This window comes from Leopardus geoffroyi, chromosome X (genome assembly GCF_018350155.1).
Source record: "Leopardus geoffroyi isolate Oge1 chromosome X, O.geoffroyi_Oge1_pat1.0, whole genome shotgun sequence".
Classification (NCBI taxonomy): Eukaryota; Metazoa; Chordata; class Mammalia; order Carnivora; family Felidae; genus Leopardus; species Leopardus geoffroyi.
Window position 1 is genome coordinate 121,977,542 of NC_059343.1, and position 24,941 is coordinate 122,002,482.

General features: G+C 40.1%; 1 pseudogene; it reads right to left on the bottom strand.

Annotated features, from left to right (window-relative positions):
• Positions 1–17,413: 17,413 nt before the first annotated feature.
• Positions 17,414–24,941, bottom strand: part of LOC123594472 — a 40,481-nt pseudogene continuing 32,953 nt past the window's right edge.

Consider the following 24,941-nt stretch of genomic DNA (forward strand, 5'->3'; position numbering starts at 1 on the left):
CAGAAAAATAAGCTAAGGTTAATTTTTCAAAAACATTATCTTGTCATACCATTAACAGTTCTCATTAAAGTAAGAAAGCAGGGGCGCCTGGGTGGCCCAGTCGGTTAAGCGTCTCACTTTAGTTCAGATCATGATCTCGTGGTTCATGAGTTTGAGCCCTGTGTTGGGCTCTGTGCTGACAGCTCAGAGCCTGGAGCCTGCTTTGGATTCTGTGTCTCCCTCTCTCTCTGCCCCTCCCCCACTTGTACACTGTCTCTCTCAAAAATAAGCATTAAAAAATAAAGAAAGGACATTTAGGCTCTTTCCATAATTTGTCTATTGTTGAGAGTGCTGCTATAAACATTGGGGTACAAGTGCCCCTATGCATCAGCACTCCTGTATCCCTTGGGTAAATTCCTAGCAGCACTATTGCTGGGTCATAGGGTAGATCTATTTTTAAGTTTTTGAGGAACCTCCACACTGTTTTCCAGAGTGGCTGCACCAGTTTGCATTCCCACCAACAATGCAAGAGGGTTCCCATTTCTCCACATCCTCTCCAGCATCTATAGTCTCCTGATTTGTTCAGAGCCTAAATGTCCATCAACTGATGAATGGATAAAGACATTGTGGTTTATATACACAATGGAATACTACTTGGTAATGAGAAAGAATGAAATATGGCCTTTTGTAGCATTGTGGATGGAACTGGAGAGTGTTATGCTAAGTGAAATAAGTCAGACAGAGACAGACAGATACAATACGTTTTCACTCATATGTGGATTCTGAGAAACTTAACAGAAGACCACGGGGGAGGGGAAGAGGGAAAAAAAAAGTTACAGAGAGGGAAGGAGGCAAACCATAAGAGACTCTTAAATACTAAGAATAAACTGAGGGCTGATGGGGGGTGGGAGGGAGGGGAGGGTGGGTGATGGGCATTGAGGAGGGTACCTGTTGGGATGAGCACTGGGTGTTGTATGGAAACCAATTTGACAATGAATTTCATATTAAAAAAATAAAGAAAGGAATTTAAATTATAATTTGGATTTTCCTGTCAGTGTACCTACAGTGATTCTTAACCTTTACATCATTCATAGACCTCTTTAGGAATCTACTAGAACTATAGACCCTCCCTCAAGAAAAATGCAATAGACATATATTTTGCATACCATTTTCAGATGTCCTATGATCATCTGAACCCCAAGACGCCAGATTAAGAAGTGCCAACCTAAGGGAAAAGAATATGGTGGTCATGCCATTCCATATTTTCACTCCTGTGAAGATTATTTCTCATTGTATATTAGTAACTGCTCATTCTGGCTTTATACATCAGTCTTATGAACTTGGTTACTATGAGTTCAGCTCTGAGGACTGAATTTGCTCTCAGTGAGCTAACTAAGCATGTTCCTGTGCTTGCAAGATTGACAGAGGGCAATGGACTAATGCCAAACACTGTAAAGCCTCCTGTGTTAGAACAACAGCCTTGCCTCCAGCACACATAATTTTCCTCTCATTTGAATTGTTAATGAATGAAGCATCTTATCCCCATGGCAAAGCCACCTAGCACCAAGGATGCATAGAGCACTGCTATGTGTCAAAGACCGTGCTAGAGAAAATAGTCATGGCCCTCAAGGAGTTTACAATCTAACATAGTAGGAAAAAATAAACTACAGTCCATCTAGGACACAGCTTGGCCAACTACAGCCTATAAGCAACATACAGCCCAGCACTACTTATTTCTGTAATACACTTTTATTGAAACACGGCCACACCCCTTCATTTACACGTTGTCTGTGGCTGTTTTCATGCTACAAGGCAGAGCTGAGTGGTTGCAACAGAGACCATATGGCCCGCAAAGCCTCAAGTATTTACTATCTAGCCTTTTACAAAAAAAAAAAAAAAAAAAAAAAAAAAAAGTTGCTGACATCAGCCCAGAGCCATATTTCTCTGACTTTCATGAGCCTATGACTCACCTAGGGAATATTGTTGAAATGTAGATTCTGAGTCAGTGGGTCTGAAGTGGGAGCAGACATTCTACATTTCTGACAAGCTCTCAGATAACATCCGTGCTGCTAGTCCAAAGACCACCCCTTGGGTAGTGAGGATTTAGAACTCTGAACTGCTTGTTGGGTTCTTCACTGAAGACTTCCCCTGTGTCTGAGGAAGTTCCATAAGGAGATTTTCTCATCTTTACAATAGGGCAAAACATTTACCTTGCACAGTTGTTGATTATATACAAAATATATTTAAAACCTCACACAGTTCCTGGAACATAGTTGTCTCTTCATAAACAGTAGCTAGTGCAATAGAATGTTTTGCATTTTATCTCTCCTTTTCCTAGAAGAAGTGATGGAAAATTCTCACATTGGGAAGGACAAATCACTGTAGAAATATTAAATAATCCTATTACTTTCCATAGATCTAGGCTTTCAAGGGGTAAGTTCTACTATCCAGTTTTCTAGACCTTTCCCAAAATGGTTGAGGGTCTTGAAGATCTATCTTAACCTTTGTACTATAAGCCCAACTCAGGCCCAATTTATAGAAAGAGAAAATATTACTCCTGACTTCGGTTTTCCTTTTCAACTACTCTTTCTATTCTTTTAGAACATATTAAAAGAGTCTTATGGCCCATATATAGCCCATAACACACAAGGTACAGGTGTGTATAAAATGCCATATTCAGAACAGGCATGACAAAATATATACTGTACCCTGAGTTCAAACGTCTCACACTGTTCCCTATCAAATGTTTATGGCAACTAAAAACAAAGAAAAAACTGCTTTCATATGTTCTGAAAATGATGCCTCAAGTTGTCTCAGTTGCTAGTGAATGGGGACAAAAAGTATTTTGAAGTATTAGGTTATCTAAATAACATGACCTTTCAGTGGACCTTGAAGGTGATACACCCCCTTAACATACTAGTATCTGGGAAAGGCATGTCTGAAGCTGTCCCTTGGTAAATAGCAGTTCCAAAAGCCTCAGTAAAAAATACATCAGATATACAGAGTCCCAGCACATGGCAAGCCACAGACCTCAACATGATACTGGTCGAATTCCACTAACCATAGAAAACTAAAGATCTTCCTGAATTTAATGTATTCTAAGAAATAATTATGAACAATCAATCCAGATTTGCCAAACCATTTCATGACTGTATTCATTATTTCCCAATTTTCTTTGATCTCCAAGCCCACCCTTCTACAGTTGGTTCTATGATTCTGGGGCTGGGAGTCTGCATACCATATTTTCCAGATTTCCATGCCAGCTGGTTCCTTGATGGTTCTGCTGATGAGGAGAACTAGCAAGAGACTAGAAGGTAGGAGGAGGGAAGAACACACTTCTTTATTGTTTGTGCTTACCACTGGCATGGCTTCAACAATAGAGAACAACTTTGGGTCTAGCATCCTGCTTATTTGGGAACCCCAACATTGCTATAACCAGTTCCCCATATTAAATCCCTGCTATTTGAAACACCTAAAGTGGATTGGTTTTCCTGACTAGATCTAAGTCAAAGTTATCCGGGCAAGACCAGTAAACCAATAAAGGAAGAAGTCCCCAGGACAAGATTCTCAGCCTCCTCAGGCTCTCTCCAACTTCTTCAGAGGGAGAGAGAGGTCTGTGATCAGAGGTTCAGACAGTGATAGGATGTTGTATACAGGCATACGTTCTAGCACTAATGGCTCTACTAAGTCCTGCACTGTGCACATAGACACCAAATTTGAAAGTTTAGATGGGTTGCTCAGCCACTAAGACAAAGGGAAAGGCGCTGAGAGTCATTCACTGTGAGAAATACTTCGGCTAGAAAAGGTATGGAAATCCAAGGTCACTATTTACCACACACATGAAATCTCCAAACACAAAGGTTTTTCTTAAAACCTGTAAATTAGGGGCACCTGGGTGGCTCAGTCGGTTAAGCGGCCGACTTCGGCTCAGGTCATGATCTCACGTTCCGTGAGTTTGAGCCCCGTGTTGGGCTCTGTGCTGACAGCTCAGAGCCTGGAGCCTGTTTCGGATTCTGTGTCTCCCTCTCTCTGACCCTCCCCCATTCATGCTCTGTCTCTCTCTGTCTCAAAAATAAATAAACGTTAAAAAAAATAGAAAAAAAAACCTGCAAATTAAATTGTGGGCACAATCCCAGACTGAGCAAAAAGAAACCAACATGACATTTTAGAACATGACTGATAAGTACCTGGAATGATACCACAGGATTTACCTCATATTTCTTGATATGTAGGGGGGAATCTGTGGCTGCTATTCAATTTCTACTTTGGAGTAAGTAAGGCTAGAGAGACTTCTGGGAACCTGACTCAGAATACGTAGGACCTTAGAGACCAATTATAGGACTCATGTTGGCCAACTTCTGAAAGAACACATCTAATTCCTGTGTTCAGGTAGCCTCAGGAGCCTTCCTGTGCTCAAATACTAAGGAGTGAGCGAGAAAGGTGAGAGCCAGCCGCAGAAATTGCTTCACGCCCCAAGGAGAACTAGTAGGGGAAATTGCCCCCCACCCATATATGATGAATCAGAGTCAGGGAGGTATCTGGGTGCAGCCACCCAAGCAGAACTTGAGGGTGTGCTTCCAGACTGAGGGTGTGGGAAAGAGGAGTGAAATTAATAAATCAGTAAGGAGATTAGGGTAGGAAAACTACCTTTGAATTATAGGAATGCTATAGAGGTAAACGGAGAACCATATAAATTAAAATTCTGGCCCCAAGTGGCAAAGGAAAGCAAGAAAATCATCCAGCATCCAGGCTCAGCTACACAGCACTTGGGAAGCCTGGGGAAAATACCACCCACATACCAGAGCACTGCTTTCTATGTGCAAATTTCCATTCTAAGGATCCGGATGGAAAATAGAGCTAGGAAGACCTTGGGAAAAATGTTTTCCATTCCCTGAAGACAAACTAAGGAGGGAGATGAATACAAAAAGATTTTTAACCTGGGTTTTAAGTGAGAAGGGTACCAAGAAGTCACCTTGGTCATATCTCAAAAGACAATCACAGTAAACAAACAAAACAGAGATAGGCAGAGATAGAGAATCCACTGTGCCCTTCTTCCCTCACCCAAACATGTTGAAAATGTGAGTCCCATCTTTTAAGAAGACATAATAGGATTCTGAGGCAAGAATGCAGGGCGTTGCTCAGGACAGTAAAGGATGGGCATTTGAGTGCATCTGGCCCTGCACTGTAGGCTGAGGCCCCAGAGACAGATGCCAGCACCTGGGGGAGGGGACCTATGCTGAGTGCTGAGCAATATCACAGCCTGGGTCATAGCCCGCCAAGGCAGTCCACCACCATAATGACCCTCAACCAGGGCAGCTGCAGGAGACAAAGCCAGCCCATCAGCAGTCACTACCTCCCCGTGCCTGTACTTAGGTGGCCGTGTTCACTGTTTCCCTTAGTCGCTATGTGTGCTGGGGGCTGGAGCTTACCTTGCACACTCTAGGGATGACTGGAGAACACTAGTGCCCCCAAAGCTGGCAGAACAAAGGAATGGCCATTCCTTTCTTATGGTGACCCAGCATGGTTTAGAAGAAAGCATACAGCCTCCTGAGCTACAAGGAGCTATTTACATGTAAAGAAATTCAATTCAAATTTTAAACGAAGTTCCTCAGTTGCACTAACTAGTGCATAAGCACTACAGGAGTTAGTGTAAAGATAGAACATCTCCCATCATTGCAGAAAGTTCTTTTGGCCAGTGCTGCTCCAGAATCTGAAATCCTAGCCCTGCCACCTCTTAATTATGTGTTTGGGCAAATGATTTTGGCTCTCTGAGCCTCAGTTTTGTCTGTGAAGAAAGCTAGGAGGAGAAGCAAACTCACAGAGAAGGATCCAGTGAGGTCACAAAAGTGAAGTACTCAGCAGAATGTCTGGCACATAAATAATAACAAATCATTAATCATCTAAGTAAACTAAAAAAATCCTTGAAAGGAAATACCATGCAGTCTGGTTCACTGGCATGTTCTCCGGAGTCTTGCATAGGGCACACACTTGGCAAATATTTACAGGATGCCCTGCTAGACAAAACAGTTGGTAAGAAATGGAACTGCCCTTTTCAAACTGTACCCAAGCAGATCAGGCTGCCTTTGACACTTCCTATTTCACAAACTGTGAAGGCTTCCAGTGAGCCGCTGTTCATTTTGAGAAGTGCCAGATTATTCCAGTTTCATAAGAATGAGCTTTTAACCACGAGCAAAGCAGAAAACCAGCCAGGTTTAAGATAAGCTTGGAAATTCTTAAGTAACAGATAAATTACCTCAGATAAAAAGTGGCCAAGGAAAGAGGTAATCTCGTGGGAATGATGAGCTTGGAGCATTTGTATTCAGGCATTGACATTTTCCCCAAACACTTTTAATTATCGTTATTCCCAGTACATTTGCAAGAGAAAGCCTCAAGCAGACTCCGGAGCTAAGAGGAAATATTATTGGCAATCCTAGCAGCATCGATTGGGACTGGAGTCCATCAGCTGTGGCTAGTCACATTTTGCAATACGGGGGTCAAGCTATGTGACTTCCTCCACCCCCTCCTCACTCTATATCCGTAGCATTTGTCCCAACCCGCAATCCTAGCCCCGCATTCAGAGTATGGCACCCACTGTCCCTCATCCCACATCTCTCTTCAACTGCAGCTGCACTTCTCTGCTCCCCTTAACAGCAGGACCATGTTTTCCTCAACCTGCTCCAATCAAGCTCTCTGTCTCCATTTCGCCATTGAAACCATTTCCAGAGCAATGACTTTTTCCACATTGCCAAGTCCGATACCAGTTTCTGATTGAGAATCAATCATTGGACGTAACCTCTCACTAGCGATCAACACAGTTGCCCACATGCTTCTTTTTGAAACTCTTTTTGTGGCCTCTTCAGCTCCTGGTTTCCCTTCTCTGCTCCCTTGCTCAGCTCCCTTCTTCACATGCCAGTCAGTGGAAACTTGCTCAGAGTTCATTTAGATTATGTTATTTCCCTGCTTGAAGCCCTCAAAAATCTTCCTACTCCACTTAGAACGCAATCCCGACTCCTTAGCTAGGCCAGCAGGGCCTTCTGTGATCTGAGTCCTAACTCCCTCACTAACTCCCTTCTGCCCCTTTCATTCTTGTCTGTCTTCAGCAACACTGACCTTCCCTTTGTTCCACGTGTGCCAAGTTCATTCTCATCTCTTGACTTCTGCCCTAGCTTGATCCTTTACCTGATCCTTTACCTTCCTCGTGATCTTTACATGGCAGGTGCCATCTTGTCATCCAGATCTCAGCTCAAGTGTTACTTCCTCCACAAAGCAAAGATGTGACCTGATCACACATTAGGCTATTTATAATGTCTATCTCACTCATTGTGAATATTCATACATTTTGCTGCAGAAATATTAATGTATTTGATTACAGGATGTTGTCCCTAACCCTGTTGAAGGTGTTACATGATACAAGGTGTATTACCTTTTAGTATTCTGGAAAACTTTGAAATCTTCTTCATATCTGGCAAGAGCTTTGGGTAAAAGACAACAGATCTGTATAACTCCATATTTATTACACCCATGAAGAAGCCAAAGTTCCAGAAAAAAGGGAAATGAATTGTTTAAGGTATCATAGCTAGATTGAGAACTCAGCTCTCCTATTCATTATATCAATGTTATCTCCACTATACCATGATACCACCCTATGGACCATGCTACATACCTGGGGTGTCTTGCAAGAGAAATTTGTCTTGTATCATTTGAGAAACAGAAAAGCAGGTTAAAAGAAGCCAATTCCCTTAATCCCCATTGTTCACTTAATGTTCTCAAGAGACAAAGAAGACAGTTATACTTCCAAGAGGTGATTTGTGGATGGGAAAGGAGAAGTGAAGATGTTAGAGTTTAGAGAAAATACTATTCTTCTCTCTCTTTATCCTGTCAGTTTCCATACGGGTGAGGACGGATCAGAATATTGAGAAAAATTAAGTCCCAAATTGTGTACATGGGAAGAAGTAGAGGCAGTGCCATCCACTGTCTGTAATGACAGAGCACTGTTACCACAAATCAGTCTGGAACGGTACTGGGGAACTAGGTGGATTTTAGCACCAGGACAAGGTGGAGTCATCCCTTTGGTAGCTGGCTGTCTCTCTATGTCAGCTGCTCATGAAGCGGAAGGCCCTAGGCTGTCCTCTCCTTCTTCTACATTCCTCCTCTGAAGTTCAGACTTCATCCTTATGAAGCTTCTTTAACTGGACCTACTATGCCTGGTCCAGCAGTCAGGACAGAGAACCATGGCCAACTGTCAGAACTGGAGCAGGTTGAAGCCATGGAAAGCACAAACCATCTTCCAACCAATGGCCATACTTCAGAGGCTTCTGAACAGAGAAAGGATTCAAAGGTACAAAGATAGAACATGGGCTTTTGTTCTGAGACAGAACAGTTAGAGTAAGTAGTTAGTTAGGCTTTAACAGGATGCATGGAGCCAACAAAGGGAGGGTCAAGCCCCATTATTGAGAAAGTTAGCAGCCTGTTCTGGCAGTACTCTACAAAGTCACAAGAAGCCAGATCAAACCAGACAGGCCCAAGACAAAGAAGGCCACGGAATCCTTGACCAAGTAGAAGAGAAAAGGTGTGAATCCCTGCTGGCAAAGAAATCTCCTTTCCAAATACTAAATATTCCTCCCCTTAGTTAGCAACTCTCAATAAAAGATAAAGAGCCAAACCCCAGGCACAACCCTCCCTTGAGCTCAGTGCTCTCATATCTCGAGAGTGTATTCTAATAAACTCTTCGCTTGTTCCACTCAAATGCTGTGTCTGGTCCATCCTTGAATTCTTTTCTCATCTATCAGACTAAGAGCCTCCAGAAAAGTCCCAGGGATAGACTAGCAGAGTTGTGAGGGTCCAGAGGTCTCCCCAGTTCGCCCAATACCAAAATGAGAAACCGAATAAATCAAGGCATTCTCCTGATGATTATAACAATAAGGCAGCTACTGTGGATTGACCATCTGCTTGATGCCTGTCAGGTTCTGTGGTGAGTGCTGTACACATAGTATGGATTTCATCCTCACAACCACTCCAGGTATCTGTTAGAGCTTACCAGGAAAACAGAAATTCTGTATGCTAAATAGAAAGGTTGAATGCAGGGAATTAGAACCTTTGCAACCTTTGGCAGGGCTAAGGGAGTGAAAGTCAGGAAGGCCACTTCCCAGAAATCCAAAAGCGCAGAAATCTCACGAAGGCCACTGTGACGATGTCAGCTGCTACAGCACTTCGGGGTGGGAATCTCTGGAGGACAATGAAAACTGAGGGAAGCATCTGCAAAGGATCCAGCTTCTCTTCCTCTTTCGCCTTTCAAAGCTCACACAAGTCCCTCCCAGTGGAACATTACAAACCCAGACTCACATCAGAAAGGCATTCTGTGAAATGTTGCTCTAAGTGTCTGTGAGCCAGAGAAATTTTAGAGAGTGGCGAGGATGATGCTAGGTTGAAAACAAACAATCCAACCTACTTATAAGGTAGGCATCTTGACCCCAATTGACAGATGAGGAAACTAAGTAAGTGTCAAAGGTCACACAGCTAGAAAGCAATAGAGTTAAGACCAGTCTTTTCCTATTTTGTCAAACTGTCTTTCTCAAAAAGAAGACCAGCCAGTGATCATGTTTACTGGATGTGAGAGGCTACAGGGACCCCAATCAGAAACAAATACAGTCCACGTTCAATGCAAGTTTAAAGGAACTTTATCCGTGAATGTAATGGGTTTTCCTAAATTGAGTCAAACATAAGATGCCCGGTTGTCCAGGGAAGTCATAGTATATACCTATTGTTCCAGAACCCCCATGTAGTTTAGCATTCGCTCTGGTGATTTTTAAATGAAGTATTAGTAGTAGTAGTTGCATTAAAATAAGCTGGGATGTGTTTGGTACCCTCTACTTTGTGGATCCAGCTTCTGCCATGGTTTCCTCTCGAAGTGTGTGAGAGGCATGTACCATGCACGGAGTGCTCACTTTAAAAAACTGTTAAATCTCGGGGCATCTGGGTGGCTCAGTTGGTTAAGTGTCCCACTTCAGCTCAGGTCATGATCTCACGGCTCGTGAGTTTGAGCCCCACGTCAGGCTCTGTGCTGACAGCTCGGAGCCTGGAGCCTGCTTTGGATTCTATGTCTCTGTCTCTCTCTGCCCCTCCCCAACTCATGCGTGTGTGTGTGTGTGTGTGTGTGTGTGTGTGTGTGTGTGTGTGCGCGCGCGCACGCTCTCTCTCTCTCAAAATTAAACGAACATTTAAAAAAATTTAAAAACTGTTAAATCTCAAACATAACCATCTCTGCCGATCCATGATCAACATTTCCTATTCAAGGACATAACTGGAGCACAATCACTGATGAAATGAAGTATTCTCTGACATAAGGGCTTAGTAACAGCTCCTTCGGCCTAGCTAGACAACTTGATGTACAAGCAAGTTCTGCTGTGGCCCAGGCCTTGACCAGCAAGTGGGTCAAAGCAGGATATGTTAGGTGTATATAAACAGGGAATAGAGACAGTAGCCTTGCACTAGTGTATGGAAAGTAGCCTGATTGCTCCTGCTACAGTGAATCTGTTATTTATTGTATGGTGTAATATTGTTTGGCAATGCTTTTTTTTATTTTGCAAGAATCCTTCTGGGAATCAATAAACTCAAAATATCAAAGTGCATATTTAATGAAAAATTAAGTACCAAATTTCTATTTCTCCAAAAAACTGATGATGAATGGGAAACTTGCACAAAATGCTTGACAGCATTTACTCTCCACCATGGGAGCCAAAGTGATATCACTGTGCCCACAATGACAACCAGAAGACACAAATATGCTGAAGAAGCATCAGCATCTCCTTCAAAAATGAGTAGTTATTTTAAGAAGAATCTGCCCAAAGAAAACGTGCAGCTGCAGAAGGTAGACTTACATAACACTGTGAAATGTAATTTTCATTTCGATCCAATGACTGCTCTTAATTCATATAAATCATTTTCCATTCCAAATTTCCTAATACTTTGAGGGAAAGTACAGCTGTTAATATATCGGTTCCATTAGCAGAAAAACTTCACAAAGAGTTAAAAGATGCTAGTTGTATCTGGGCCACCAAATGCTTCAAATAGAATATCCAATAATTATTTGATTTCTTTCATTCAATTCACAGAATCACATTAAAGATATAGAAGGTGATTCTGGTGAAATATCTGACTTCATTGTGAATTTGTAAATTCCATAAGAAGTTTCAAGATTGAACATAAAATATTTGTTTTTGAGTGGCAATACACAAGGCACAATGTCACTGTAAAAACGTGGTTTTCACTAATTCAAAAAGAAACCTATGGAGGATAAAATGTACTCTGATTTATTTGTGGTACACACATCATTCATATGTACACCCAAAGGAATCAGATGTCTTCCAGTTGAACTAGAAGCTGTACTTCTCAAAATGTATAAATAGTTTTACATATACACAGTTATACAAGTCAACTATAGCATTTTCATCAAGAAGCCAACTGTAACACCAAAAGTTACTCCACTATATTGGTATGTGCTTTTTCATTTTGAACACCTTCATCTATTACATTTTAGACATTTTTGAGCCTTTAAAGAACTACATTTTAAATCAACCTAAGTATCCTCTACAAATTGAACTTTCTTATAAATTAGTTATCTAGAGTTTGGTTGAATTTTGTTCAAAATCATCTAAAAATTTTATCTGAGTCTTTAAAGGGACTGATAAAAACTTTACCTTTTGAAGCTTTTCGTGAATTCTGTTTACTGAAAATGAAGTCTGCAAAAGATACTAAAATATATTTCCACAAAAGCAAGGAAGAGACTGAAACAAATCAAACAATGGCAGGGCATATGGTGAGAAAATTTTGATTTTTAAATTCTATAACTGGGTTTTGGATTATTCTTATTTGTAAGAAGAGTTATTTTCAAGGAATTCCTTTTTTAATTGGATAAATATACATTATGTACCATAATGGAATGAAACCTAGAAGGCCTATGATCTTGTACCATTTAAAATTGGCAAAGAATTCCCAAAATATCATAAATTCAGACAACTTACTTAACAAGTTTTGTCTTATAAAATATTTGCTTAAGAAAGCATCTCTGAGAAGAGATAAAAAGTCAGTACCTGTGAAAAAGTCTGGATGAAAATATTTACAAAATTAAATATGAAAACATAAGAAGATTATCCTCTATTTAACAGAATTTGCTCTGAATTTACCATATACCGGATACCTCTGCAACCATGGAGATTGAATGTTCTCAATTAAGAATTTTATGGCCCACAGAGAAGAGGTCATTAAAGGTATCAACAGGACCCTCTCTATTCCCTGCCTCTGGCCTTCTTTGCTCATCTATTGTCATCTCTCACTGCAAACTCTATTTTTTCATATGGCAGAAAACCTAGCAACCAATGTTCCTATATTTTACATCTTGTAGATGTTTTACATCTTGTAGCTTCAGCCATTAAGAGGCCCTCTAAGTCCCAAATCCAAAAATCCAAGAGAATGGATTTATTGAAGATTTGGTCAGGTGCTTTGGGCCACGCAACACAGAATGTCACTGCGCAGCCATGTAAAGGGCTGAGAGAAGTAGTTTCTGGAAAAGTGTGCTAGGCGAGAAATTTATAGGTGCCCACTACACTGAAGACTATGGTCCTATTGGCAAATCAGGAAGGAAAAGCTGGTGTGGGACCAGTGAAGAGATTATAAACATTTTGCCCAATTAATTATTATTAAATTTTTTAAACATACCAAAAAAAGTCACACAATGGTACAATGAGCACCTCTCTATAGCAACTATCTAGATTCCACAATTTTACCATTGTGTTATATTTGCTTCCTGTCTCTATGCATGTTTGTGTGTATGTATATCTTTTCTCAACTATTTAAAAGTATGTTGCAGATATCATGACTATTTACTCAATACTTCAGCATGCATCTCCTAAGAATAAGGTTGTTTTCTTATAAATCCACAATACTACTATCACACCTTGAAATTTAGTAATTCCCTAATATCGGAGTTAGTTCATATCCAAATGTACCTGATTTTACAAATAATGTCTTTTATAGTTGGTTTTTAAACCAGGATCCAATCAAGTAAAATATCTGTTTTTAGATATGTAGTTTCGAATTACTGTTCAAATTTAGATGTTCAGCAGACAGTTCAAAGTGCAGGCCTGGAATTAATTCAAAAGGCAGTCTCCAGTTAGAAAGGACATTAGAAAATGATGAGCTTCCATAAGAAAGGGGAGAAAAGAGATGAGAAGCTATTGAATGGAGTTTTAGTGTATCAAAGGAAGGAAAAAAGAAGCTGACAGTATCCAATATTGCAAATCAGATGAGGTGGATAAGGTCTGAAGGAAAATCCATTCACTTGGTAAGCCAAATCCTGTGGACCGCAGTTCTGGCAACACAGGAAGTCAGTCTACAAGGGGTTAAGTACAAGTGAGTTGTGAAGAACTAGAACTGAGTATAGTCCTCTCTCCAGAAGTTTCCAGTAGAAAGGAAGTAAAGAAGTTACGTGGACCAGAGTTCCCATTTTTTTCCGCACCATGAGCCTTTTTCATATTTCTCTCCCCTTACTAGCACCACTACCCTGGAGGCAATGTTTGCAAAGTTACTGTTTATCAAATGGTGTTTAATGATAATGGAGTTCATAATTTTTCTTAATCTAGGCTAGTTGCTCACTAGAGCTTCTCATTATCACAAATCAGAGTTCCCCTGAAGGGAACAGTTGGTAAGCAGTATAGTTAAGCCCTGGCAAAAGGGGAAAAAAAAAAAAAACATCATCTTCTCTAAAACACAATGGAAAGAGAGACAAAATGTTGAGGTAGAGAGGGCACCCATAGAGACAAATTTAAGCTGTAAGCATGAGAAAAAAGATGTTGAGGAAACACTGTCAAAGGACCTCAAGCTAAGTCATGTGATGAGGGTATGAGGAATATGTTGAAAATATATGGAAAATAATTGAGAAAGCGTCTGGGTCAACTATGAGAAAGTAGAAGTCAGATTAGCAAGTTGCCTGTTTCAATTCAACAAATATTCCTCGAGCTTTTGTTACAGCCCAGGCACTCTGACAGGCCCTAGGTTACAAAGACACACAAATCCAGATTTCACCTCCTTTCTAAGAAGACATAGCACCTCCCTGCCTTGGTACTCATGACAAAACACTCTGCTGCTTTTCTTCCTGGTTCTTGACCCTCCTTAATTCACTTGGATGGCCCTTTTCTTCTGTAGCTCCCTTAGAATTTAAGGCTTAAATGTCTTTGGATCACAGGTTTTCGTCCTAGGCCACCTGCTCTTCTCATTTTACACGTTCTCGATGGGTGCTCACATCTACTTGTACTGCTTCAAATAGAAGCTCTCTGTTGTTGACTGTCAAACCCCTACCTCCAGCCCACTGTCAAGAGCCAGAGTTATATAACGAAGGGAAACAAATGAATATTTAAAATAAAAACGAGCTGTGGCCATTTCTCTTCTAGGGAGTACTATTCTTATCAGTGGTGAAATAACTCATACCCCTTCTTCTCCATACAGAGATGTGGTGGCTGGAGGAAGAGAGGAGGGACGATTGGGGAGAACTCAGAAGATACAGACCACTGTTAGCAGAAGACATTATGAATCTTTGGGTGTTCAAATATGGCTTGAAGAAAGCAACTATAAAGAAATTTTGCATAATAAAATAGGAGGCTTGGTTTTGTTTTACTTGTGTTTGTTTGTTTGTTTCCATTGCTAGGAGGCACTGAGAGAGACAAACTAGAGAGGTCAAAGCAATTTAGGAGGAGGCTGCCACTGAGGTTGACAGGTTGGCCCAGGGCTTCTCAAGAACAAGGATGACAGTTATTCATTTTAAAATTGCTCTGCATTGCTGCCACCGAACCCCCTTGCATCTCTACAAATCACTGAGTCAAACCTGCTGCATATACAATGGCCTTGTGTGATTGAGTTTTTGGTCTGGGCTTTGTGAAAATTAAGGCGAAGTAGCTGAGTTCAACAGCTGGGGTAATGTGGCACGAAACCAGGGCAGAAAAATGATCCATCAACTGAACCAACTCAGCAGAGGCAAGAATTGAGGTCTAGAGGCAAGGAGGAAAAACATTAATCACCCCCTCAAGAATCTACGGAGACTTAGGGAAGGATGTAGAGCTCCCACTGCATGTGGAATGTGGTTTGAATCATTTCCATTTGAATTTCAAAGGCCAGTGTATCTCAGCAGACTCTAGTTACACAGAAATCCAACCAACTGCAGGACATACACACTTGGAGCCTGCCCATGGGACACCAGCTGCAGAACGTCCACAAGTGACCTCATGCTCTCATCACCCTCTCTAAAACCTGCTCCACCTGCACTTTTCTGTATTTTAATGAATGGCAGTTACCACCATTTACCCAGTTTTCCAAGTCACTCCTCCGTATCCCTCTCCCCTTACATCTCATCAAACACTAAGTTTTATTATTTTTACCTCCATAAATACCTATTAAATTCTGACCCCCTCCCTTCAGTCCCTTGGTTCAAGCCCCCAGTGTCTCCAGCCAAGGCCTCACTGATTTCAATGCTTCCATTCTCACCCTTCCACAGCCCCTTAACCTTGAAGTCACTGAAGTGTTCATTCCAAAATGCAACCAGATCATGAAAGCCCCCTGCATAAAATATTGGGATGATCACTCATTGTCCTGGGGATAAAATAAAGCCCAACTTCCTCTTTATCGGATGTCATTTGCAAATAATTTCTCTCATTCCATAGGTTACCTTGTAGTTTTGTTGGTTGTTTCCTTTGCTGTGCAGAAGGTTTTCATTTTGATGTAGTCCGAATATTTTTGCTTTTGTTTCCATTGCCTCAGGAAGCATATCTTAAAAGAAGTTGCTCCATCCAATGAAAAAGAAGTTATTGCCTGTGTGCTCTTCTAGGATTTTAATGGTTTTAGGTCTCACATTTAGGTCTTTAATCCATTTTGAATTTATTTTTTTTATAGTGTAAGAAAGTGGTCCAGTTCCATTCTTTGGAATGTTGCTGTCCAGTTTTCCCAACAGCATTTGCTGAAGAGATAGTCTTTTTCCCATTGGATATTCTTTTCTGCTTTGTCAAAGATTAATTGACTATACAAAATTGTGTTCATTTCTGGGTTTTCTATTCTGCTCCAATGATCTGTGTGGCTACTTTTGTGCCACTACCATACTGTGTTGATTACTACACCTTTGTAATATAACTTGAAGTCTGGAATTGTGATGCCTCCAGCTTTGCTTTCTTTTTTCGAGGTTGCTTTGGCTATTTGGGGTCTTTTATGGTTCCATACAAATTTTAGGATTGTTTGTCCTAGTTCTGTGAAAAGTGCTGTTGGTATTTTGACAGGGATTGCATTAATGTGTAGATTGCCTTGGGTAGTATAGACATTTTGACAATATTTGTTCTTCCAATCCATGAGCATGGAATGTCTTTCCATTTCTTTGTGTCTTTCACATCTTCAGTGTCTTTCATCGGTGTTTTATAGTTTTCAGAGTACAGGTCTTTCACCTCTTTGGTTAAGTATGTTCCTAGATATCTCATGTTTATTGGTGCAATTGTAAATGGGATTGATTCCTTAATTTCTCTTTCTGAGGCTTCATTATTGGTGTGTAGAAGTGCAACAGGTTTCTGCACACTGATTTTGCATCCTGCAAGTTTACTGAATTCATTTATCAGTTCTAGCAGTTTTTTGGTGGAGCCTTCCAGGTTTTCTATATATAGTATCATGTCATGTGTGCAAATAGTGAAAGTTTTACTTCTTCCTTACTGATTTGGATGCCTTTTCTTTCTTTTTGTTGTCTGATTGCTTTGGCCAGGACTTCCAGTACTGTGTTGAATAAAAGTGGTGAGATTGGACATCCTGTCTGATTCCTGACCTTAGGAGAAAGGCTCACAGTTTTTCCCCATTGAGGATGATGGTAACAGTGGGTTTTTCATATGTGGCCTTTATTATGTTGAGGTATGTTCCCTCACAACCTACTTTGTTGAGGATTTTTATCATGAATGGATGTTGTACTTTGTCAAATGCTTTTTCTGTATCTGTTGAAATGATCATATGGTTCTTATCCTTTTTCTTATCGATGTGATATATGACATTGATTGATTTGTGATTAGTGAACCACCCTTGTAACCCAGGAATAAATTCCACCTGATCGTGGTGAATGAGTTTTTTAAATGTATTGTTGGATTCGGTTTGCTAGTATTTTATCAAGGATTTTTGCATCTATGTTCATCAGGGATACGGGCCTGTAGTTCTCTTTTTTAGTGGTGTCTTTACCTGGCTTTGGTATCATGGTAATGCTGTTTCATAGAATGAATTTGGAAGTTTCCTTTCCTCTATTTTTTGAAATAGTTTAAGAATAATAAGTATTAATTCTTCCTTAAATGTTATACAGAATTTCCCTGTAAAGCCATCTGGTCCTGAACTTTTGTTTGTCGGGAGGTTTGGGGAGGGCATTTTTATACCTTTATTTGAAAATCAGTGGGTACTTTTCATCCACTTTAACTATCTGTAGATTTTTTTTAAGTTGTCACAAGTACATAGGTAACCAACGTATAGAGCTTGTTTGGTGCATCTTCATTATTGATACATTTTCTGGACAACTGCACATGAATACAGTATGAAACATTCTTTATTCCTTTGGCCCAGACAGCTTTGTTGAGTCTGGTATCAATGTGTACATCTGTAGTTCCCATCTCCTTAATGGGAAATTTCCAGTTCTTTGAGTGCCCACGGGGCATGCTTCTTGAAACCCATTCCACGGATGCAGTTGTGAATGTTGATTGTATATTCCCTGGTCATTACCTTGTCGATGGCAGAATAGCCCTCCTCGCTGTCCTTCTTTGCAGGAGCAATTCTGCAAGGCCCCAGTTGGAAAGGAAAAGCACGAAGTATTGTGGGAGAAGCTATTGGGAGGTTTTGATTACTGACTCAATTTCTTTGCTGGTTATTGGTCTGTTCAAATTTTCTATTTCTTCCTTTTTCAGGTTTGGTAGTTTATATGTTTCTAGGAATTTATCCATTTCTTCCAGGTTGCACAATTTGTTGGCATATAGTTTTTCATAATATTCTCTTATGATTTATTTCTGTGGTGTTTTGTTGTTATATCTCCTCTCTCATTTGTAATTTTATTTATCTGAGTCCTCTCTCTTTTTTTCTTGATAAGTCTAGCTAAAGGTTTACCAATTTTATTGATTTTTTTCAAAGAACCAGTTCCTGGTTTCATAGGTCTGTTCTATGGCTTTTTTAGTTTCTATATCATTTATTTCTACTCTAATCTTTATTATCTCCTTCCTTCTGCTTGTTTTAGGTTTTCTTAATTGTTCTTTTTCTAGCTCCTTTAGGTGCAAGATTAGGTTATTTGAGATTTTTCTTGCTTTTTGAGATAGGCCTGTATTGCTATAAATTTCCCTCTTAGAACCACTTTATCTGCATCCCAGAGGTTTTGGACCATTATGTTTTCACTTTTATTCAAAATATATAAATAAGTTATAAAACTTAACACCCCAAAAATCAAATAATCCAATTAAAAATGGGCAGAAGACATGAAAAGACATTTCTCCAAAGAAGACATCCAGATGGCCAACAGACACTTGAAAACATGCTCAACATCACTCATCATCAGGGAAATGCAAATCAACCCTACAATGAGATATCACGTCACACCTGTAAGAATGGCTAACATCAACAATGTAAGAAACAACAAGTACTGATGAGGATGTGGAAAAAAAGGAACCCTTGTGCACTGTTGATGGGAATGCAAACTGGTGCAGCCACTCTGGAAAACAGTATGCAGGTTCCTCAAAGTGTTCAATATAGAACTACCTTATGATCCAGTAATCACACTACTGGATATTTACCCAAAGAATACAAAAACATTAACTCAAAGGAATACATAGGCCTATATGTTTTTAGCAGCATTATTTACAAAAGCCAAAATATGGAAGCAGCACAAGTATCCATCACAGAAGTGGTGTGTGTGTGTGTGTGTGTGTGTGTGTGTGTGTGTACACACACATGCATACATACATACATGTATATACATACATACAATATATATATACAATACATACATTATACACACACACACACACACACACACACACTGGACATTATTCAGCCATCAAAAAGAATGAAATCTTGTCGTTTGCAATGACGTGATGGAACTAGAGAATATTATGCTAAGTGAAATAAGTCAGTCAGAAAAAGACAAATACCATGATTTCACTCCTATGTGGAATTTAACAAACAAAACAAACATAAACAAAGGGGAAAGAAGACAGAGAAACCAAGAAGCAAGCTCTTAAGTGTAGAGAACAAACTGATGGTTACCAGAGGGGAGGTAGAGGGGATAAAGGAGAAATAGGTGATGGGGATTAAGGAACGCACTCGTGATGAGTACCAGATGTCATATGGAAGTGTTGAAACACTATATTGTACACATGAAACTAATATGACACTGTATTTAACTAACTAGAATTTAAATAAAAACTTTAAAATAATAAACCGGTAAATAAATCCATAAACCAACAAACCAACAAACAGATGAACAAACAAAGTCAAACTTCCTTAGGTCCTTTATGATCCGGTTCCTACTGGCCTTCCCACCTTCACCATGGTTCCTTCTTTCATCTGGACTCCCTACTGCAGTAGCACAGAACTACTTTCCGTTCCAAGAGAACTTCATGTTCTCCTTCTCACCTCTTAGGTTTTGTGCATGCTGCTTCCTCTTTCTGAGGCATTCAGTGCACTCCTTCACCTGGCTAACTCCAAATTAACTTGCAGGTTTCAGCCTAGATGTCATTTCTTCCAGGAAGGCTTCCCTGACTATCCTATCCAACTAGTCTGAGTTATATGGCTCTCCTATATGTTTTCTTAGCAACTGGAGTTTCGCCTATCATATTGCTTACCACCCTCTACGTTAATTCCCTATTTATTTTCCTGTATCTCCCCACCAGCTTGTAAGCTCCTGAGGGCTGGGGTCATGTGTGGCCATCTGGTTCCCAGCTATATCCCTACTATCTACCACAAAGTTTGGCTTATAAAAGCCAGTAAAGAACTCCTTACTGATTGAGTGAATAACATGCATGAGATATTTTATAAGTTATGAAGCACCTTGTCTCATTTTAACTTCACTGCCCTGGGAGACAGTATCACCGCAAAACAAAGCACCATGTTACTGTTACATTTAAGCTGACATAGACTATATTTGTGAAGTTTTATTTAAGTAACAATTAACTGAAATATTAACAAATCACACTTTTGGACAACTTTAAAGGAAATCTGACTTATACAAATCCTTCAAAAACAGTGTAATAATAACTAACTGCTTACAAAGTATCACAAAGGAAACGTTACCCTGTTATGCCTTTTAATGAATATAGGACACTCTGCTATGCATAACAGAATATTTTTGCATTCATAAATGTGCTAAAGTCCCCAAAAATGCTTAATACTCTTAAGTGGATTAAGCATGCCTTCTGTGATCTGATTTATATGGTGAATGTGCCAAGTCAAACCTTTCTCCACAGAGCAATCAGACTGTAAACTTCAGCTGAACTCTGATAAAATTATCATATTTCCAAACTAGTGGAGCCCAAATTAATGAGATTTTGCTTTAAGCTCTTCCTATGAAAGGGCCAGCCAATCTTTGTTGAACATTTTAAATGTATCAAAATGTTCTAAAATCATACTATTTAATATAGTAGTCACTAGACACATGTGGCAGAACGTGGCTAGTGTGAATGAGGAATTGCATCTTTAATTTTACATCATTTTAAGTAATTTGAAGTTAAAAACTAAAGCAGTATGATTTTTTACATTGATTATATGTTAAAATTAAGATATTTTGGATATACTGCGTTAAATAAAATATTAAAATTATTAGAATTATTTTTGCCTATTTATTTTTACTTTCTGACATGGCCATTAGAAAATCTTAAATTCCATACCTTAGTTAACATTACATTTCTATTGGACTTCACTGTTTCTATTGGACTTTTACATGCTCCACTGTTCAACTCAGATAAGAAAAAGAAATGTACAGTTTAGGTAAAATGGTACTTGCAATTTATTTTTAAGTTAATTTTTTTTAAAGATTCAGAGACAGCATGAGTAGGGGATGGGAAGAGAGAAAGAGAGAGAGAGAGAGAGAGAAACAAGATCCTAAGCACGCTCCACACTGTCACTGCAGAGCCCAATGTGGGGCTCAAACTCACAAAGCCATGAGATCATGACCTGAGCCAAAACCAAGAGGTGGACGCTTAACCGACTGAGCCACCCAGGTGTCCTGGTACTTGCAATTTTTAAATGTTGTGTTATTTATCCTCAAAACTGAGTTAAACTCTTTGGACTAGATGACATCCTAATACCTAGAAAATGCTAAATGCCTTTCCAACCCATAATAACAGCAGGTTATAAAGCATGCTCTAGGAGAGTGTAACTGAGCATTTATTTACCTAATTATACTACCACATTAGTTATACCAATTTATCTTTTTTCTTTATGTTTATTTTTGAGAGAGATCATGTGAGTGGGGGATGTGCAGAGAGAGGGAGAGAGGGAGAGAGAGAGAGAGAGAGAGAGAGAGAGAGAGGAAGCAGGCTCCTCACTGTCAGCACAGGGCCCCATGTGGGGCTTGAACTCACAAAACCACGAGATCATGAGCCCAAACCAAGAGTCAGATGCTTAACCAACTGAGCCACCCAGGTGCCCCCCCCCTTTTTCAAGGAACATAAATTGTTTTATTTTTGTAATTGTTGCTTTTGTTTTGTTTTGTTTTGTTTTTTTATCATCTGTATGTCTGTTGATGAATCTTACCTTCAATGTGCAAAATATGTAAAGGGATACTGCTCTGGTTAGAATGGACACAGAGTGTGATCAATGGCCTCCCTCTGCAATAAGCCACAACCATAACACTGCAACCGTCCCCCTACACATACACACACACCTCTCGTGCCTCTGGCACCTCAGCAGAATCCTAGAGCCCTGCCATAATAAACAATGTAAACAACACTTCTCTACAACACAGCCTAGAATTGGGAAGGAGACAAAAAGAAACCTTGAGCATTCAAATGGGATGTGTCAAATTTCAGATGTTTCTGTTCCCACGCTTCCTTCTTATTAGTGCTCTCTGCAACCTTACAGAATCTGTTCATTCCCTCTTCCTGCATGCACAATTCTAACATGCTTGGTTGTGGTTTCCCAGTGAACAGAATATCAGCTGCAGGAAACTGGAAGATGGACACGGTGTAGTTGGGAGGGGGAGGGGGAAATGTCGGGGGGCCATGTAGCCAACGAGGAAAGAAGAGATTCTTGCAACTGGAAGCTCCGAGGAATGAAAGCAACATGGATAATTTCCCAAAGCAGGAACCAGAATTTACATACTCTAGTATGACAAGCTGGGGCCACTGAGAATAGGGAGTTGTCTCACACCCCTTAATAGTTCCTTTGGAAAGCACTGTCTCAGGACACAATTAAATCACTGATGCTCATATTCACCCTTAAGCTTTAACAACAGGATCAGTATGGTCTATTCTATTCAGTGTATAAGTCAGAGGAGTATACAATTCATTTAAGCAACCTGTCCATAAAAGAGACTAAAATAGGGGTGCCTGGATGGCTCAGTCGGTTAAGCATCTGACTCTTGATTTGGGCTCAAGTCACGATCACATGGTTCGTGGACTCGAGCCCTGCATCAGGCTCTGCACTAACAATGTGGAGCCTGCTTGGGATTCTCTCTCCCTCTCTCTCTGACCCTCCCCAGCTTGTTCTCTCTCTCTCTCTCTCAAAAATATATAAATAAGGGCACCTGGGTGGCTCAGTCAGTTGAGCATCTGACTTCGGCTCAGGTCATGATCTCACGGTCTGTGAGTTCTAGCCCTGTGTCAGGCTCTGTGCTGACAGCTCAGAGCCTGGAGCCTACTTCAGATGCTATGTCTCCCTCTCTCTCTGCCCCTCCCCCACTCATGCTCTGTCTCTCTCTCTGTCAAAAATAAACATTAAAAAATTATATATATATATATATATATATATATATATATATATACACACACACACATTTAAAAAGGAGAGAAACTAAAATAAGTCAAGCTTTAGTACTTAAAGAGTAACATCCTACCTGAATAACTCACATATGTAAAATAGCTCATTTCCTACCAAAGTTTGACAAATGAGGTGTTACAAGGAAGGAAGGATGCCTCTATGAATCACAACATATAACATACATCTCCAGTCAACACATGCTTGAAAGCATTCTGTGCTTATGGACTGTGAACTTGGCAAAAGAACAGAAGACTTGCTCCTGTAATTCATTCATCCCAAATGGAGATAAGCTGAGTCTGCGTTCTGACAAGTATCTCCCGAATCAAAGTATCTGTCTGGGAGCTGGGTCCAAACTGCTGTAACACTGCAGACTTGTGTAATACAACAGATAGCTTTCAAGGCTGGGGGGGGTGCAGGGAGTGGGGAGAGAAAGGGATGGGGGTAATCATGGGAGGCCCAAAAGGGAGACCATTTGGGAATGGAAAAGAGCATGCAAGGAAAGTAATAGCAACTTGTCTGCCAATAAGAAATCATTGTGGGTCTATGCGTTTAGCCCTGGAGCCCACCAGCCCACCACAGCTATTGGCATAAAAGGAATATGTTCAAGAAACAAAATGTCCTTCAGACAGCACTTATTATTCTTTCCCCTGGGAGTATGCTGAACATGTGGGCAATATTATGCAACCTTTGATATGATCCAGATTAGAAGCAACTGGCAATAGAACTTGACATTTCTCTTTTGCTGGACTTATATTTCAAGACCTCTCAGGTGGTGTGACATAAACAGGAAAGAATGTGTTTGGTAGAAGGGTGTTGGCACACAATGAGTCAAGATAATTGGTCTCCTTAATAAAGCTACTATTCTTTTGGATATGACCACCACAGCAGCCTAAGAAAAGTGCTATTATATGGCCACTGTGATGGCAATGATTTTCCTTCTGTATTGATTTTCCTTGTATATATTAAACATACAGTTTAAATGCCTTATGAGGTATGTTTAAGGAACACAAGCAAGAATCAAAATAAGTTATTTCTTATAGTAGGAAGATCATCAGACTAAGAACAGGAGGTTTGTTGTGCATCTTTGGGTAAGACAGCTTGCCAATATCTCCTGCCATACAATGAAGAGACCTGATAAAATGAACTCTGTGTGTCTCCTGTTACAGTTCTGGTAACATCGAGGATACGGTGCACAGAAACCCTCATGACTGCCACAAGACAGAACTTGTGCCATGATCCCATTGACACACTACCATTGCTACATGGTGTCGGCTTAGAGTGTCTAGGACAGAATGTCCTTTGTGACTGATGGCAGTATACTCTCTGGATGTCTAGATGTGGCTGGTAACATGCCAAGTTTTAATGGACTGTCCAATTGTTCTGATGGATTTTATGAAAAGATTAAGAATATCCTATCTCATAATGCCTTCCACATTCCCCTCCCTGGGAGTCCCCTCAGTTACCTTGTTTGGGGACAGTCTTACTTCCCTTGTGACTCACATCTCAACCATTAATTCATACAGGGCAAGGACAAACTGCTGCTAGTATCTTCTGCCTCCATCCAAGCATCACTCACATATGAAGAGGGCTTGTTTTGCCATTCGTACATTTTAACTCTTTATCCCCTTCCTGAATTGAACAATTCCACCGTAAGACAACAAAACTACAACTAACAGTTAATGGAATGCTAATGCCTAGGCTTGTACATGACACCAATTTACATGAACACTTACTTCCAATTGAAAGTTTATTTTAATACAATAAATTAGAGAAATCCTTCCTTTGTCTCCCCCTAAACTGATTAGCACCAGCAATTCCCCAAACCCTAGTCAGTGAGGGTGAATTTCAAGAGAAATTCAATCCATGGCAGCCAAAATTCATCTGAGAGCTTTGAGCTTCCTATGAATTGATACACCATGTTCTTATGATTGTTTTCAATATAAACCTGCATA